Here is a 17,651-nt window from a genome sequence, read left to right as displayed (position 1 = left end):
TAGAGCCTTTATGCAAATTTTTGTTGAAAGATTGAGCCTTATCAGCCAACTGAGAAATGAATCTTCTAATTGATTGTAGGTCACGTCCTTGAAGATTTTTGAGTTGACTAATATTCCTTGGAGGAGGCATTTCCATGATGGATTGTACTTTTTTAGGATCAACCTCAATTTCTTTGTCTGATATTATGCAGCCTAACATTTTTCCAGATGTGACACCAAAGGTACACTTTTTTAGATTTAGGCTAAGTTGAAATTGTTCCATACAGTCCAATATCAAACTAAGGTCATCAAGATGTGTGTCTCTTTTTTTAAATTTTTCTAGTGTGTCATCAACATAATCTTCCATATTCTTATGCATCATATCATGGAAGATAGTGGTCATTGTGCATTGAAAGGTAGCGCCAACATTCTTGAGCCCAAAGGGCATGACATTCCAATAGAAGGTGCCCCATGCACATGTAAAGGTTGTCTTTTCTTGATCAACAAGAGCAATTTTAATTTGGTTATACCTAGAGAAGCCATCAAGGAGTACATTTCATAACCTATCGCCATATCCACTATCATATCTATGTTGGGAAGTGAAAAGTCATCCTTAGGGCATGCTTTGCTTAAATCTCTAAAATTAGTACAAACTCGAATGGATTTTTCATTCTTAAACATAGGTACAATATTGGAAATCCACTCTGCATAATCAATAACTCTGATGAAGTTTGCACTCAAGAGTTTTTGCAATTCTACTTTTACTAAGAGGGCTACATGTGGATGCATCTTTCTCAATTTTTTCTTAATAGGTTTTACTCCAGAAGAGATAGATAAATGATGCATAATTAGATCCATGTCAAGTCTTGGCATATTTGAGTAAGTCCATGCAAAATTGATCTTTTTTCTTGAAAGGACTTGGAAAAACTTTCCTTTTCTTTAGTTGATAGGGAATGAGCCACATGAATAATTTTAGGTGATTCTTTTGTACCCAATTTGATAGGCAATGTAGGTTCAATAAGAACCAAAGATCTATCCTGGAAATAGCTTGGTATACTATCAAGTACCTCATCTACAAGTGCGTCAAGGAGGTTTTCACCATTGGATACATCTTTATTTTTACTCTTTTTGGGTTTAGATACTGCAACAAAGTGGTTTCCTCCATTTGACCACTTATTTTTTCTTTTGATTTTGTGATTGAGCTATTTGATATCTACTTCCATCATGTTAATCGTGGGTTCACTGGTGGAAGAAGTCATCGGTTCAATGCTGTTAAGGTAGCAAGCAATCTCATAGTCATTCTAGAAAGAATGTATTTTAGGTCTTTGATGTTGAACTAGCCAATCTATGAGATCAAGGTGAATCAAGGAGAGAGATGTGGAAGCTTCAAGATTATTGATACAAAAGGAGTCATCTCCGGTGACATGAGAATTCAAGCCTATAGTGAAATTTGCAAAGGAATCTAGATCAAGAATAGACCTAGAGGGACAAATGTGGTCCACTAAAGAATTTTGCAAACCAAACTCATCTAACTCTATACTAGACTCTTCATTTACATTTGGTTGGGTAGCATAGCTGTGAATGATGTCCACACCTAATTTGGAAGATGCATCTGAGAGACTTTCCCATTCAGACTCATCAGAATATGTACTTTGGTTCCTAGCAATTACGTGAGAAATATTTTGTCTAATCTTTCCTCTATTTAAGTCTTCATGGTCATATTCATCTTGTTCATTCTATCTAGAAGTAGAAGCTTCAACATCATTGTGGGTAATTATTGATTCTTCTCCCCAAAGAAGAGAAGTGAGAGACATGAAATCCTCATCTTGTAGAGTGGTAGCAATAAAGGGTGGATCATCATCCTCTGATTCACTAGACATGGGAGCTCTTCTGTCAAATGTTGGTATTTCATCTTTTAGCCCAAAACCTAGGCCAATAGTGTCTCGAGTGTTGTGACCCTCAGTATGACTTAAGGGTTCTACTAGAGTTTTTTTGTTACTAGTTAAGGACTTGTGGCCCTGATAGCCCATGTTTGTCAAAAGTTTGTACCCTTTTCCATAGTGCTTAGGAGAGATGGGAGTTGTGACTATGACCTCCTCCATATCTTCCTCTTCCCTATATATCCAAACCTTGATTGCTTGTTCTTCTCTTTCTATTTCTAGGGGGATTGAAGATTGATCAAAAGTGCCAAAAATGGTCATTGTGGAAGTTGAAGGATTCGATTTAGCACAAGGTTTCCTATAAGATCTAGGAGAAACTGGTAAAGCAGTAATATAATCTAGAGTGTATTCAACCATGCCTAGGCTCATCATGTTTAGTTTCTATTCACACTCTGTAAAAGATGGTGTTAGCTTGTGAGAAGAACGATTATAAGGAACCGATTTTTTTGCAATAGATAGCGTGTTTATAGACATTGAATTGTCTCTAGGGAAACTATCTCAATACTGTTGAAAGGAAAATTTATACATTGGTGATATGTGGAAGAAACTGCTTGCATATCATGAATCCAAGGCCTTTCTAGTAACAAATTGTATGCTAGTGGTACATCTAGGACTCAAAAAACCACACTTTTTCAACCAGACCAACTCAAATTAGGAGCACAATGAGACCTTTAGAAGGTCTTTCAACCTCATCATAGGATTTGATAGTGATCTTGCGCTTAGGGTCAATGAAAAATTCAGACATGCCTAGTTGTTGGATAACATTGAATGAGATAATGTTCAACCCTGCACCATTGTCTGTCAGGACTCGATGAATGTGAGTATGAAAGGTTTGGACTTCAACATGGAGGGTGAGAATGTGGGATGACTGAGAGATCTACCATCTTCTTCAAAAAATGTGAGATAGTGAGGTAAAGAAATATGGTTCATCATAGCTTAGCATTGCTTTGCGTCAATATTTGTGGGGACGTTGGCAGAATGCAAGGTTTTTTCAAGAATGTTCTTGTACAAAGGAGATAATTCTAACAACTCAAAGATGGATATTTGATCTGAGGTTTTTTTTAGTTGGATGAAAAGGTCATAATTTGGAAATTGCTGAGGTAGTTTCTTGTTTGGATGATGAAGCATTTTTAGGATCATTAGTAACTTTGAGAACAACTTTGGCTTGCTCCCTAGCGATAGCATTAAGTAGCTCACTCTGTGAGGAGGAAGATTCTGCCACTCAAAGTACCACCTGTTGGATACAATTAAAGTAATTGTGTATTGTCTTTGATGTTACACAAATGCCATATCAATTATCAGACAGAGTCTACCAAGTTCTGTCGGTCGGGAAAACAGTTTACAGAGTCTACCGAGCTCAGTCGGTCAGTAAAGCCTTTTGCAGTGTGTACCGAGCGTTCCTGTATGTCACACGGTGAGTTAGTGTTAACCAAGTTCACACGGTAAGCTAAAGAAAGTTTAGTTCTTACCGAGATCACTCGGGTATCAAAGGATTTTGTAGCGGACGGTTAGTGTTAACCGAGTTCGCACGGTAAGCAAAGGAAAGCTTAGTTTTCACCGAGCTCACTCGATAATCGAAGACAGCTTTTACCGAGTCTAGTCGGTTTCCAAAGGAAGTGGCAGGTTTACCGAATTCCCCGGTAACTGTAGTTTTTACTGAGTTCTGCCGGTTAACACAGAAAGCAGTTTTTTTTTGAGCAGAGTCGGCCAGTGAAGAATTTTGTTTTGATTGTTAGTTCAAGCCGACTTTGGAATATGTTTTGTCAAGTTGGTTGGGCCGACCTAGTATTATGTATAGTATATAAAGAGGTGCTCAAGATGTGGAAAAGTGATATATAGAGAGTATACGGATAGTGCAAGGAAGTGTAAGGAAGAGACTTGCGTGTGCCTAAGCAGAGTTGAGCAGAGGGAAATCTTGGAGCTACAAAGATATATTTAATCAGTAAGGATCTTGTGGAGCTAAACTGAGATCTGTATTCAGCAAGATAAGTTGCATGTATTTTCAGATCATTCATTGTTGCTTTCTAACCATTGTAACAGTGATTCCAAAATCTCCTAACAGAGTTGGTTTAACAGCCATTCCATAAATCCTTTAACAGGGTGGCAATTCATTTGAATTGTTCTAAAGACCTCTTACAAGGCCACTCCTAACAGGGTGATTAAATCCTCTAACAGGGTCACACCTAACAGTGTGGTTTGTAACCTTTAACAGGGTTGGCTCCTAACAGGGCTCACTTCAGAAGAGTGAAAATTGGTGACTAGTTGCTGGTGGTTTTTCCCATATTGGGTTTCCACGTAAATCTGGTGTCTACTGTGTTCATGATTACTTTCTTTTGCATGGTCGCTTATTTCAGTAAATTCTTAATAAATTAACTAAACATCTATCAAGTTTTAAGTAGTAATTTATGTGTTTACTGAGTAGCAGCAACAACTAAGTTTAAGGCATCTTTGGGACTGTTGAATTTGTTTTTGTGGTAACTAATTCACCCCTCCCCTTTTAGTTACCCCATCTTCATTTTCCAACACCACCTTGGGTTGGGTGTTATTATGTTGTTGGGTTGAGAATTTCTTGATTTGGGGACAACCTTGGGTCTTTCATCCTCAACATCATAATTGGGTTATTCATTAGAATTAGAACTCATAATGCAAAGATACTCAATGAGCTTGATAATGTTTATAACATTATCAGTGTTAGCATACACATAGTTGATCTTAGTGGCTCATCATGATTTCTCTTAGGAGCCTTGTAGGATTCACCTTTCTCATATTCAGGAAAGGGTTGTTTAAAAGCTTTGTGGTCAGAATTTTTGACGAGGCCATCTGTGACAACTTTACTGGCCTCTATGAGATCTTGAATAACATCTTTGAGCTTAAAATAATATTCAATATTGTGGCCTTTACTTTTCTAATAATAATAAATATGATCCTCTCTCCACCAAGGGGGTCTAACTGGTGGGTCATAGGGGCAGGAATTATCAAGAACTGTAAAGAACTATAACCACTTTGTTTTCAATTAAGGTCTTCAAGACCACTTTGTAAGTTTCAACCATTAATGTATAAACACATCTTTTTTTAGCAAACTTAGTGTTCTTGTTAGATGCTTGTGGTTTCAAATCCTCTTGTTGTTTTTCAGCATAAATGGTGTTGGAAAGGTTGAACACATGCTCCTTGGTCTTAGGAGTGTCTACTACTCCATCATTGACAACATATTTGTTTTTGTTCCAAGGTTTGTTTTTTTCCTTGTCATTTCAATTGCTATTCTTGTCTTTGTTCACAACAATGTCAACTTTCTTGATAGCAACATCCTCAATACAATATGCACTTTCAACCATGGTGTTGAAGGATGTGAAAAAATATTTTCTTAGATCAAAGTAAAGCTTTGGTACAAGTGTATTGACAAAGATGTCAATTTTCTCAACCTCAAAGGTTCTCCCTAGTTTTTTTTTATATTGTACAAGTCCAACACAATAATGCGATGTTGAATGTTATAGGAGTATTGTTGGATAAAATTTTGTGCAAGTTCGTCGAATGTTTTGAGAGAGGGAGTCAATTTTGTGAACCACTCCATAGCTTGCCCTCTAAGACTCCTAGGAAACAACTGCATAAGATAGGTGTCTTGATGCATAAAATCCATGCTAATAGCATAAATATATACCTCACATGATCACGAGGGTAACCATTTCCATCGTATTTTCCAGACAAAGGAACCTCTATATCCTTAGGAAATGGAAGCATGTATAAACTCCTATCGAAGGGGAGAGCACATATTGATTCGATAAAGATTGCTCTTTGGAAGTTTGTAATTGTGCAAGTTTTTTCCTAAGTTCTTACATTTCTTCTCTCAAGATCTTAGCCTAAGTGGGTTCTTTCTTTTTTATTATTCTTTGCACATCAAAATCTTGAGGGAATTTCCATCCCTTTTCTACCATATATTGAAAGTATTGGCCCCCCATTCTGTTCTATGTCTTCGAGCATCAATTTTTGGGCAAACTCATCTTGTTGAAATCTTATGACATCTTTGTTAGGAATAAGGCAATAAGGTGTCTCAACCTTGGATAATTCCTATTCTTATCATTTGTTTTGTAAAATGTATTTCTTGCAAATAATGTTGATGTGTCGGCATCTTGAATTGTGTATAAGGAGATCATAGCTAAAATGGTTATGACGGATTCCTATGACACGTAAGAGCTGTGTTAGGAAGATTCAATGAAAAGTGAAGAAATGTGGCAACTGATAAATTTGAGTACTGTACACTCTACCCAAATAGTGGGGTTAATTTTTTTAGGGTTCCTATTTTCTCAGAGAATGGTAAAACCCTAATACGGTTACCTTTGGGAGTAACCCTAAAAGTGAAGTGCATGTTATAAGCATTTTTAGGGTTGTGAAGAGGAGTATGCAAAAAAGTGTATTGTTGGTACTATGAGTTGCTATTGGAGTCTTCTATTGTTGCTGTTGAAATTGCATTGCAAGTGTATTGTAACCTTGTGTTGAATATAATACATTGTGCAAGTTTTGGAGGGGTGGGGTTGTTTTACCAAAAAAATTTTCCCCATTGGAAATTTTTTGTGTTATGTGTTTCTTTCTTTGTCTATTTTCTTTATGCTTGCTTGGTCGAAATATTGTTGTTTACATGATATTGAATCTGTAAGTGAAAAGATTTTTGTTGTTTAGTGTGGAGCCTGATCAGTCCCCAAGTGGGAGATTGTTAGATTGTGGTGACTGATCAGGAAAGTACTGTACATACTTCATAAATAGTGGGGTTCGGGGCATCGCCCCGAAAATTTTTTTTTTTGGAAGTAGCCGACATCGACATGGTAGCCGACATATTATGGCCGACATATGGCCGACATGTTATAACCCTAAAGCGGTTTAATACTTGTATAAAAAGGGCTTAGGGTTGGGTATTTTTGATATGTGGTGATACGAAATTGGTTCTTGCGGCGGTATTGAGCTGTAAGGGATTACGGATTGTAATCAGGTTATAATCACTGGATTGTAATAAGATCGGACTTGCTGTTTGGTGGACGTAGCCCAGGGATTGGGTGAACCACGTTAAATCTTGGTGCCTTGTGTTCATTTTTGTGTGTTCTATTATTTTTTGTTATTGGTTATATTTACATGTAGTTTTTATTTCTGTCCGTGGTTTATCCTAACAATTTTAATAGGATTTGCACCATACTTCTCTTAAGAGATTAGTCTAGGAAGCTGTTTTCGCACTTGAGTTTCCTTACAATCTTCACTAGTGATTTCCTCATCACTCTCATGATGTGATTGTGATTTTCTAGGTGGGGATGCGCATCCTCCTGCATTGACTCTAGGAATCCTTGAAGGTGTGTTGTTGCCATCATTTCCACCAAGGAGAATGTTCTCAAATGGATTTTTGTAATAGCCTCTCCTATTTTCCTCATTGTGTGTATGAGTATTAGTCTGAACTTGTTGACAAGTTCTTTCTCTAGCACGTACTGCCTCTTTGAGTCTCATTTTCTCACGCTTGTTCTTCTAAGCGACATTTGATCTCTTCAGGATGCATGTTGATAAAGATGTTGTCTTCACCCATAGGCATATCAAAGGGTGTACCAATTGGGTTTTCAAAGTTGTAAAGTAGATTATGCCTAATGTTAGTTGTTTGCATTTGATTAGAGTCAGGATCTTCCACACAAGGTTGTCTGCGAGGGCATCTAGGTGGAGTTTCTAATTGTGCAAAAATGAAAGAGGGATGACTACCATTACCAACTTGGAACCTAGTTGTGATTGACATGTAAGGATATGTATTTTCTTAGTAGGACGAGAAAAGTGTTTCAGATTTGAAGCTCGTACAATCAAGAATAATTACTTGTCATAGTAAAATAGATGGCTTATCAAGAGTGCTCAAGAATTTACAACACTAATGACTTGAGCAAAGAGAGCGAGCAAGAAGATCAATAGAAAATAGCTAGCATAGAAAGGTAATCAGATTTTGATAAGTGATCATCAATGATAGTTTGAGAATTACATCTGACAGAATAAACTCATCTTTTCAACTTAGGATGGTACCTAACACAAAGGTTTAAGACCAGATTTAGGAAGGAATGAAGCACTGACAAGACCCTAGATCAGTTAAAATGCACTATAGACTTTGTTTCGAAGGCAAAATAACCCAAGTGATACTTTTCTAGAAGCGATGCAACAATAGGACAACAATTTGTATTGTACGATATAGCTCAAAGTAACCAAAAGGCACTTTTGTTTCCAACAACAATATCTCTTAACAAGGATGATAAACTTAACTATAACTAGGTGATAGAACTCAAAGTAACTAGGTGATACAATTTTGGAAAAAAAAGTATTGTACAATATTTCTCCAGGGATGGTACAATAGTGTGCCAGTGAAATGTGAAAAATGATAGTTTTGACTTAAAAATTTTGAATTTTGATTTGACAATTGAGTAATTTTCAAATCAGACAGTTTAGGACTTCAATTTGTGTCAAAGAATAGTATGCTTTGTAGACAATAGGGGTATTTAGCATGTCTCAAACAATTGAACAAGCATGAGAAAATGAGAATCAAAGAGGCAATACATGCTAGAGAAAGAACTTATCAACAAGTTCAGTCTAATACTCATACACATAATGAGGAAAATAGGAGAGGCTATTACAAAAATCCATTTGAGAACATTCTCCTTGGTGGAAATGATGGCAACAACACACCTTCAAGGATTCCTAGAGTCAATGCGGGAGCATGCCCATCCCCACCTAGAAAATCACAATCACATGATGAGAGTGATGAGGAAATCACTAGTGAAGATTGTAAGGAAACTCAGGTGTGGAAACAACTTCCTACACTAATCTCTTAAGAGAAGTATGGTGCAAATCCTATTAAAATATTTTCACTTACAGATTCAATATCATGTAAACAACAATATTTCGGCCAAGCAAGCATAAAGAAAATAGATAGAGAAAGAAACACATAACACAAAAAAATTTCGGTGGGGAAAAACCTTTTGGTAAAACAACCCCACCCCTCCAGAACCTGTACAATGTATTATCTTCAACACAAGGTTACAATACACTTGCAATGCAAGTTCAACAACAACAACAGAAGACTCCAGTAGCAACTCACAATACCAACAATACACTTTTTTGCATACTCCTGTTCACAACCCTAAAAATGCTTATAACATGCACTTCACTTTTAGGGTTACTCCCAAAGGTAACCGTATTAGGGTTTTACCATTCTTTGAGAAAATAGGAACCCTAAAGTGTATAGTACTCAAATTTATCAGTTTCCACATGTCTGCACCTGTCATTGAATCTTCCTAACATAGCTCTTACATGTCATAGGAATCTGTCATAACTGTTTTATCTATGATCTCCTTATACACAATTCAAGATGCTGACACATCAACATTATTTGCAAGAAATACATTTTACAAAACAAATAATAAGAATAGGAATTATCCAAGGTTGAGACACCTTATTCCTAACATTCTCCCACTTGTCGAACACCTTGTAAGAGCAACAACAACATAACAGGAACTAACCGCTATAGGCCAAAAGGCCCATAGACTCCAAACACCATCTAAACTTCTTAGTGTCCATTGGTTTCGTTAATGCATCTGCAACATTCTTCACAATATCTACCTTCTGCAAATTTACCTTTCCATCTTCCACCATATCTCTCACAAAGTGAAACTACACATCAATGTGCTTCGTTCTGGCATGGAAAGTTAGATTCTTCGCAAGGAAAATAACACTCTGACTATCACACCAAATAGTAATATATTCTACATCAACACCAACATCAGAATACAATACCTTAAGCCAAATGGCTTCCTTACAAGCATGAGTAGCAGCCATGTACTCATCTTCTATAGTGGATAAAGCAACCACATGTTGTTGCTTGCTCATCCAACTGATGGCACCACCAAACATAGTGAACACATAAGCACTGGTGGATCTCCTGGGGTCAATATCACCTGCCCAATCTAAATCCACAAACCCATGAATACAAACTGAATGCGGAGATCCAAAAGAGTTACCATGATAACATATGGAGTAATCTGATGTACCCCTCAAATATCTAAATACTCGCTTAACTGCATCCTAATGTACCTGTCTAGGATTAGCCATAAACCGACTCAGGACTCCCACTGCTTGGGCAATGTCTAGTCTAGTATAAACCATAGCATACATAAGACTGCCAACTGCACTAGCATAAGGTACTCTACTCATGTCCTCCATCTCACTAGGAAATTTTGGACAATCATCTACAGATAACTTTGTTCCCACAAGAATAGAAACACATAATGGTCTACAATCTGCCATGCTGAACTTGTCCAACACAGACTTCACATACTTACTCTGAATCAACCAAAGTTTTCTGTTAGACCTGTCTCTACTGATTTCCATACCCAAGATGTACCTAGCTACCCCAAGATCTTTCATCTCAAACTATGCTGACAACTAAGATTTAAAATCAGAAATCATACCCTTACCCTTCCCAAACAACAACATATCATCAACATATAATGCAACAATAAGAAGGCGATCATTTTCAACTCTGAAATAAACACAATGATATGATTTCGATCTTACAAATCTAATTGACAACGCAAAGGCATCAAAATTAAGGTACCACATCCTAGGAGATTGCTTCAAACCATATAGAGATTTCCTTAATCGGCAAACTAAGGATTCTTTACCTTTAACAATGTAGTGCTCAAGCTATGACATATAAATCTCTTCCTCCAAATCACCATGAAGGAAAGCTATCTTCACATCCATCTATTCTATCTCTAAATCATATGATGCAGCAAGAGATAACAGAAATCTAATGGATGTCAACTTTGCAACAGGAGAGAATATTTCACCATAATCTATTCCCTCTACCTGTGAATACCCCTTTGCAACCAATCTAGCTTTGTACCTTTCAACACTGCCATCTGCACATAATTTCTTCTTGAACACCCATTTACAGGCAACAGATTTTCTCCCTTTAGGAAAAGGTACAAGGTCCCAAGTATTGTTTTTCTCTAATGAAGCCATCTCATCATCCATAGCCTCAATCCAAGAACCTGCATCTTCCATGCCCAAAGCCTCCTTCACAGATCTAGGCTCATCAGTGTTAGTAATCAAAGAAAAAGCACAACTAGAATCTAACAAAGAATAACCAAACCTTTCTGGTTGCTTTCTTTCTCTCGTGGATCTCCTCAAGGGCTGCGGTTGAGGTTGTTCTTCCTCTTCTTCTGAACTATCAGAGCTGCTAGAGCTCTCCTCATCATTAGACCCAACATGGTCTCTCTGTTCAGTCTTCTCAGGGGTAGGAGGCAATTGAAAAACATCTTTTTCCTTTTCCTTTTCATCTGGTTGTAGCACAATAGGAGAAGATGTTAGCTCTCTAAAAATAACATTTCTACTATTCAATACCTTACTAGTCACAGGATCCCAAAGCTTGTATCCTTTCACACCAACACTGTACCTGATGAAAATACATTTAACAACTATTTTTTCCAACTTAGATCTTTTCTCCTTTGGAACATGTGCATAAGCTTCACAACCAAAAACACAAAGATGTCTAATTGAAGGCTTCTTACTAGACCACACCTCCATGGGACCAACAAGGGCTGATGTAGGAGATTTGTTGACCAGATAGAAAGCAGTGGCCATAGCTTCGAACCAAAACCTTTGTTCTAAACCAGCTCCACTAAGCATACTCCTAGCCTTCTCCATTAGTGTCCTGTTCATTCTCTCTGCAACTCCATTTGCTTTGGGGTATAAGGAGTTTTCTTATGCCTCTCGATACCTTGTTCTTTACAGAATTGTTCAAACTCTGCTAAGCAAAACTCACCCCCATTGTCAGTTCTCACACACTTAATATTCTTACTAGTCTGATTCTCTACAAGGGCTTTAAATTCCTTGAATCGACTAAAGAATTGTGTCTTACTTTTAAGGAAATAAATCCATGTCCTTCTACTATAATCATCTATGAAAGATACAAAAAATATAGACTTGGAGATTGAAGGAACTTTTACAGGACCAAATACATCAGAATGAATAAGATCCAAAACATCAGAAGATTTGTGAGAACTAGAGTAAAAATTAACACAATTTTTTTTACCATAGACACAGTGTTCACAGAAGTCGAACTCGAGATTGCAATCATTTAACCCCTCAACGAGATTTTTTTTTTTTCAGGGTTCTGAGACCCTTTTCACCAATGTGACCAAATCTCAAATGCCATAACATTGTCTTCTCTGCAAGAAGCTTACCTTCCAAAGTGTTTGCATTGCCATCGAAACCAATAACCACAGTGTTCTTCACTGCTCGTTTAGATGGTGAGGATGAAGAACTATTACATAGAGGAATACATGCATCTAGCTGAAATAAGGTACCTCTCCTAGTACCCCTTGCAGGCACTATCGATCCTCTCATCATCTTGCATCCTTCTTTCAAAAAAACAACTTGCACACCTACATCATTCAACATACTTACAGATAATAGGTTTCATTCCAAACTTGGAATGTGCATAACTCCATTGATTCTCTTTACTCGTCCATTAGGAAATTTGATAGTGACCCTTCTGCGTCCAACTATCTTTAGGTGAGAATCATCACCCAAGTACACCTTTCCACCATCGAACTCTTTATATTTTGAGAACCAGTTTCGATGAGAGGTCATGTGAAAAGATGCACCCGAGTCAACCAACCACACATCATCAGATGCATGGGCTGCCAAAGCTAAGATGAATGCATCGCCATCTTCTTGAGATCTTTCTGAAGCTGAATCTGAACCTTTCTTCTTCTTCTTTGGCTCTTTGCAATCTTTACGGAAGTGCCCAAGTTTATCACAGTTCCAACATTTTGCCTTGGACTTATTGGAAGTCTTTGACTTCCCACGGGATTTGGATCTACCCTTATTGTCAGACTTATTGTCATTTTTCTTCCCTCTTTCTGTGGATCTCCCACGAATAGCAAGGGCTTCTTTTTCTGAAACAGAAGCCTTTCTTTGCATCTCCTCTGATAGCAGTGAAGACACTACATCATCCATTTTGAAAGTGACTAACGTGCTTCCGAGAGCCATCACAAGATGGTCCCATGAATCCGGTAAAGAACACAAAAGTGTGTAGCAACGATCCTCCTCCTCTAACTTGACACCAACTGATGTCAACTGTGCAGCCAACAGATTAAATGCATTTAAATGATCCGTTAAGGATCCACCTTCCTCCATTCTCAGAGAGTACAACTTCTTCCTCAGGAACAACTTGTTCACCAAAGATTTGGCCCGATACACGGCCCCAAGTCTTTCCCACAAACTATATGCGGTTTTCTCATCTAGAACATTCAGAAGAACTGCATCGGTTAAACAGAGTCTTATGAGACCCTTAGCTTTACGGTCTTTGATATCCCAATTTGCTTGAGCTACAGTTGCTGGTCTCGTAGCATTTGAAGTCGCTTCCCATAGGTCACGATCTTCCAACATATCTTTCATCTTGAGTTTCCACAACTCGAAATTAGTGCCATTAAATTTCTCCACCTCCATTCTTCCATATGATGAACTCGCCATCTCAATCTGCAAATAAGATTCAGGATGCTCTGCACAAGACTCCCACTCAACTTGAGATTAGCTCAAAAAAACCCTACCCAACAACTCGCAGTCGAAGTATATGTGGCTGATTCCTTTGTGATACAGTTTCTTGAATTTCACTCCTATTCTAAGCAACTCCTCCACAGTAGGAACGTGACGGTCACCCTTGTCTGCTTCACCCCAATTGTAGCTCTGATACCATTCCCAAAACAACGAGATGACTAACCACAGAAACCAGATGATGAAAACTGGGGACAGGAGAGCCCACATTAGTACAATGATTGGTAGAACACAAATCAACAGCACCGTATTAAAAATGTATTCATGACCTCGCTTCTTATTGTTCCCCACACGTACTTGAATATCTGCTTCCTCATCTTCCATATTCTGATGCTTTTGATCCTTTTCATTGTCGACCATATATTCACCGAGCAACTGCAAGAGATGAGTTTCTCTTCTGTATTTCCGGCTCCGAAATGCCTAGGGCCGAATGAGATCTCTTTAGGATGGTATAATGACACAGTGTTGTCATTCTTCAAACACACCGGAGCAGGATAAATGGCATGCTCATCGATGTGAAAGAGAGGAAGCTTCTGCTTCACATCAGCTAGCCAGTTATTAATCCACCAAACCCTCCGTTGAATATCTGGATGGAATGGGGCTTCATATTCATATTCATGCCCTGAACTGCCTTGGACGTTAACTATGCACTCGCGCTCTTCTTCTCGTGCCTCCATATGTCCTCTACGCAGGCTTCTCCTTGCAGAGAGTTTTTTATAAAGAGGACTACCAAGAAAAAGGATCAGATCAGTGAAGGTACCACGCAAAACTCTGACTATTTCCAACTCTTATGAGTTGGATTTATTTATTTTTCCAATTGCGAAACCCCGCATCTTTTTTCGCAAAACTAATTTTCTGACCACGACCCGATACCAAGAAACGTTTACTGATTACAATTAAGATTGTATATGATAAAAAGGGTGAGGGGATTTTTTAACATGTGCACTGCAGACTGTACACTCTGTGCCATTAATATTAAAGGAATAATAGGCAGTGAAATACCAAGGCATGACGTGTTCTTGAGGCCATTGACCACATAAAGCAAGGACCCCAACGAAGATATTTATCCCTCATTGATAAAGACTAAAGTATAAGAAGAACTATCCCAATTCTTAATTTTCTGCTGATATTATTTTTAGAAAATGAGTAAAACCTTAGCTAAAATAGCCTTGACCAATGAAAAATTTGGAATTAGCATAGAATATTTAAAAAAATTTAATCGACCCTCTCAAAATTTGCAAAATCATTGATGGCTAATAGGGGGAAATAAATTGGTGGCCGGGGGGTGGGGTGTGGGTGGGTTCAAAAAAAACATTAGTTCCCTGCCTTAAAAAGCAGAGACTAATAATGTGATTGATATGTAATATGATATGTAAATGTGATATATGATTAAAGAAGAGTTTAAATCTAATTATGAAAGTAAATGTAACGAGGAAAATACAAGGAAGGAATTCACTTCGAAATAAAAAGAAGGAATATGAACTTTGGATCTAATTTTAACTCTTAGTGGAATGTTGGATCTTGCCATAACTCTAGATCTAGGATTTTCATGTCTATAGCTATCTATTATGCATATTTTAGCAAATAAATGTACAGAACCTATTGATATGAATAATTGTGTAAGTTATGTTTATGATAGAACCTATTGATATGAATAATTGAGTAAGTTACGTTTGATGAGATCAAACTGGGAAATTGCAAAAAAGGTCAAGCAATAAAAGTAATTGATTTGTATGTTATTTCTAATAGGTAAATCATTTATTGGATTAATCATAGGAAATGATTGTTAACAATGTCTAGATGATGTAGTTAAGATAGAACCTTATAATACACACAAGTACAGGTAGTTTGTTATAATGGAAGTGACATTAACACGATGAAAACATAAACAAGAAAAGGTTCTTGAGCACACGATGAAGATTTGTAGATTGGTGAAGAGATCAAAAATATTATTGAGATTGGTGAGTTTCTTGTAAAGTAGTGAGGTATTTTCATGAATTATGCAAAGGATTTGACATCACATTACTTGAGGTATGGGTTTGAGGAGGATTTTTCATGAAGTTTATTTTTTGTCAAATTGGTTTATTAGATGTTTCAATTTCCAAGGTGAAATTCAAATGTTAACTAATGTGATAATGGAAAAAAAACTTATGAGTTGTTTGATTCATTATATCTTATCTAATTTGATCTATATCATTTGTATGTTAGATCTAGGGTTTGTTCCAAGGCAATGGAAGGAATTCTACATAATAGAAAGTTGATGATGGAGAAAATTGTTGATTGTAAGTTGGTGAAGGATTCACTAACATTAAAGAAAGTAACAAAATCAAGTCTAATCAAGATAGAGAAGAGTATATCTAGTATAAAGATGAGTTTCATAGCTTAATAGGATCAATCATGTAGAGGTAGTGCAATTATGCAAATAATTGTATTTCTTTCTTTCTAACCATTATAATAGTTAAATCCATTGAGTAGGTAGATCTTAACATATTCTTATTTGTAAATATTCTAACAAGGTGGCATTCAAATAGAGTGTTTAAATTCCTCTATCTAGGATTCTCTTTATAGGGAAAAGAACCTAAATAGGTAAATCCCTTAACCAGGTAGTAACTAATAGTTCTAAATTGTAACCCTTAACCAAACAAGATCCTCACAAGGTGTATTCCAGAAGAGTACAAATCTTGTGAGAATCATCTCACACCATGGTTTTTATCCAAACTAGTTTTTCGTGAGATAAATATTATGTCTTCATTGTATGGTTGATTTATTGTGGTTGCGTCTTGTGAAAGTTTATTTACATCAGTTTCTAAGTGAATGCTTTTATGGTTAAATTTATAAAAGTTTAAATAAGTAGAAATTTGTTGATAATTGATTCACCCCTCCCCTCTAAATAATTAGGTCCATATTAGCAATTGGTGTCAATGCTCTAGTTCCCTAACTAAGAAATCCTAACAACTTGGGAAAAAGGTATAAAGATTCATAGGAAGGAGATACCTAAGTTTAGTAAGGATAATTTCTCTACATGGATAAGCAGGATAAATTTGTATCTGTTAGGTATTGTAGAGAAAGCATTAGATCATCTCACAACCAAGTACACTCAACCTACTAGAACCCTAACTTCAAAAAAGAGGAAAGAAATATTGGAGCATAACTATGTAATAATAGAGATAGAAAGTACTTTGTATGATGTTGAATTTGTGGATATCAAGGATAATGCTAAAGACATGTGGCATAAGTTGATAACACTTTATGGAAGTAATGGTCACATTGAGAGAGCTAAGGTGGATAGTATTAGAGGAAAGTATGAGGAAATGAGAATGAAATAAGGTGAGATCTTTTCTCAATACACCTCTAGAATAAAGGAGGTTGTTGTTGCAAGAAAATGAGCTAGTGATCAACTTGGAGAAGATGAAGTGGTTAGTAAAATCTAGAGAATTCTACTTCCACATTATGTTATTAGAGTATGCACTATACAAGAGTTGAGGTCTATTAACCCTATAAATGTAATTCTATATTCCTTGGTTGGAAAGCTTATTGCTTTTGAGTTAAGTAGTTTTGATAATAATATGCATAGAATAGAATCAACATTCAAAGCTTCCCTACCCATTGGTTCATCAAGGAAAGGAAAACAAGTTTCTTATAGTTATAAAAGAGGTCATGATTGGCTAAAGAAAGAGAACAAGAATATTTGGAGGCATTGCTAGAAAGAGATTACAAAGAGGAAACAAAAAGTACAAAGGTATAATTCTTTTAACATGTTTGACATGAAAACAAATTGGTCATCTTTCACATAGAATCTTAAACAAGGAGAAATTATCAAAGAAGGGAGTTAGAACTTGGAAAGGACTTCCCTAGTGAGTATTGAGACACCCAATCCTTTGGTTTGTCACTCTAAGAGATTGGAGGGGAAGGACATGGTTCTCCTAGTTGAGGAGGTAAGTAACAACCTTCTGGGGGTAGATTTAAAGATCGTTGAGGAGGATCCTAAGTATGGCAATGATTAAATGCTAAGTATACTTGAAGGGAGGAAGTCAGGATAGAAGATGTGGGGGGAATGTTCTTCACTTATAAGCTCCTTGACAATGTCTCTTCCAATCAGTGAGGAAGTGT

This window comes from Cupressus sempervirens, chromosome 9, assembly GCF_028749045.1.
Source record: "Cupressus sempervirens isolate cs-2001-9-10 chromosome 9, ASM2874904v1, whole genome shotgun sequence".
NCBI lineage: Eukaryota > Viridiplantae > Streptophyta > Pinopsida > Cupressales > Cupressaceae > Cupressus > Cupressus sempervirens.
Note: the sequence above shows the minus strand (reverse complement) of the source record.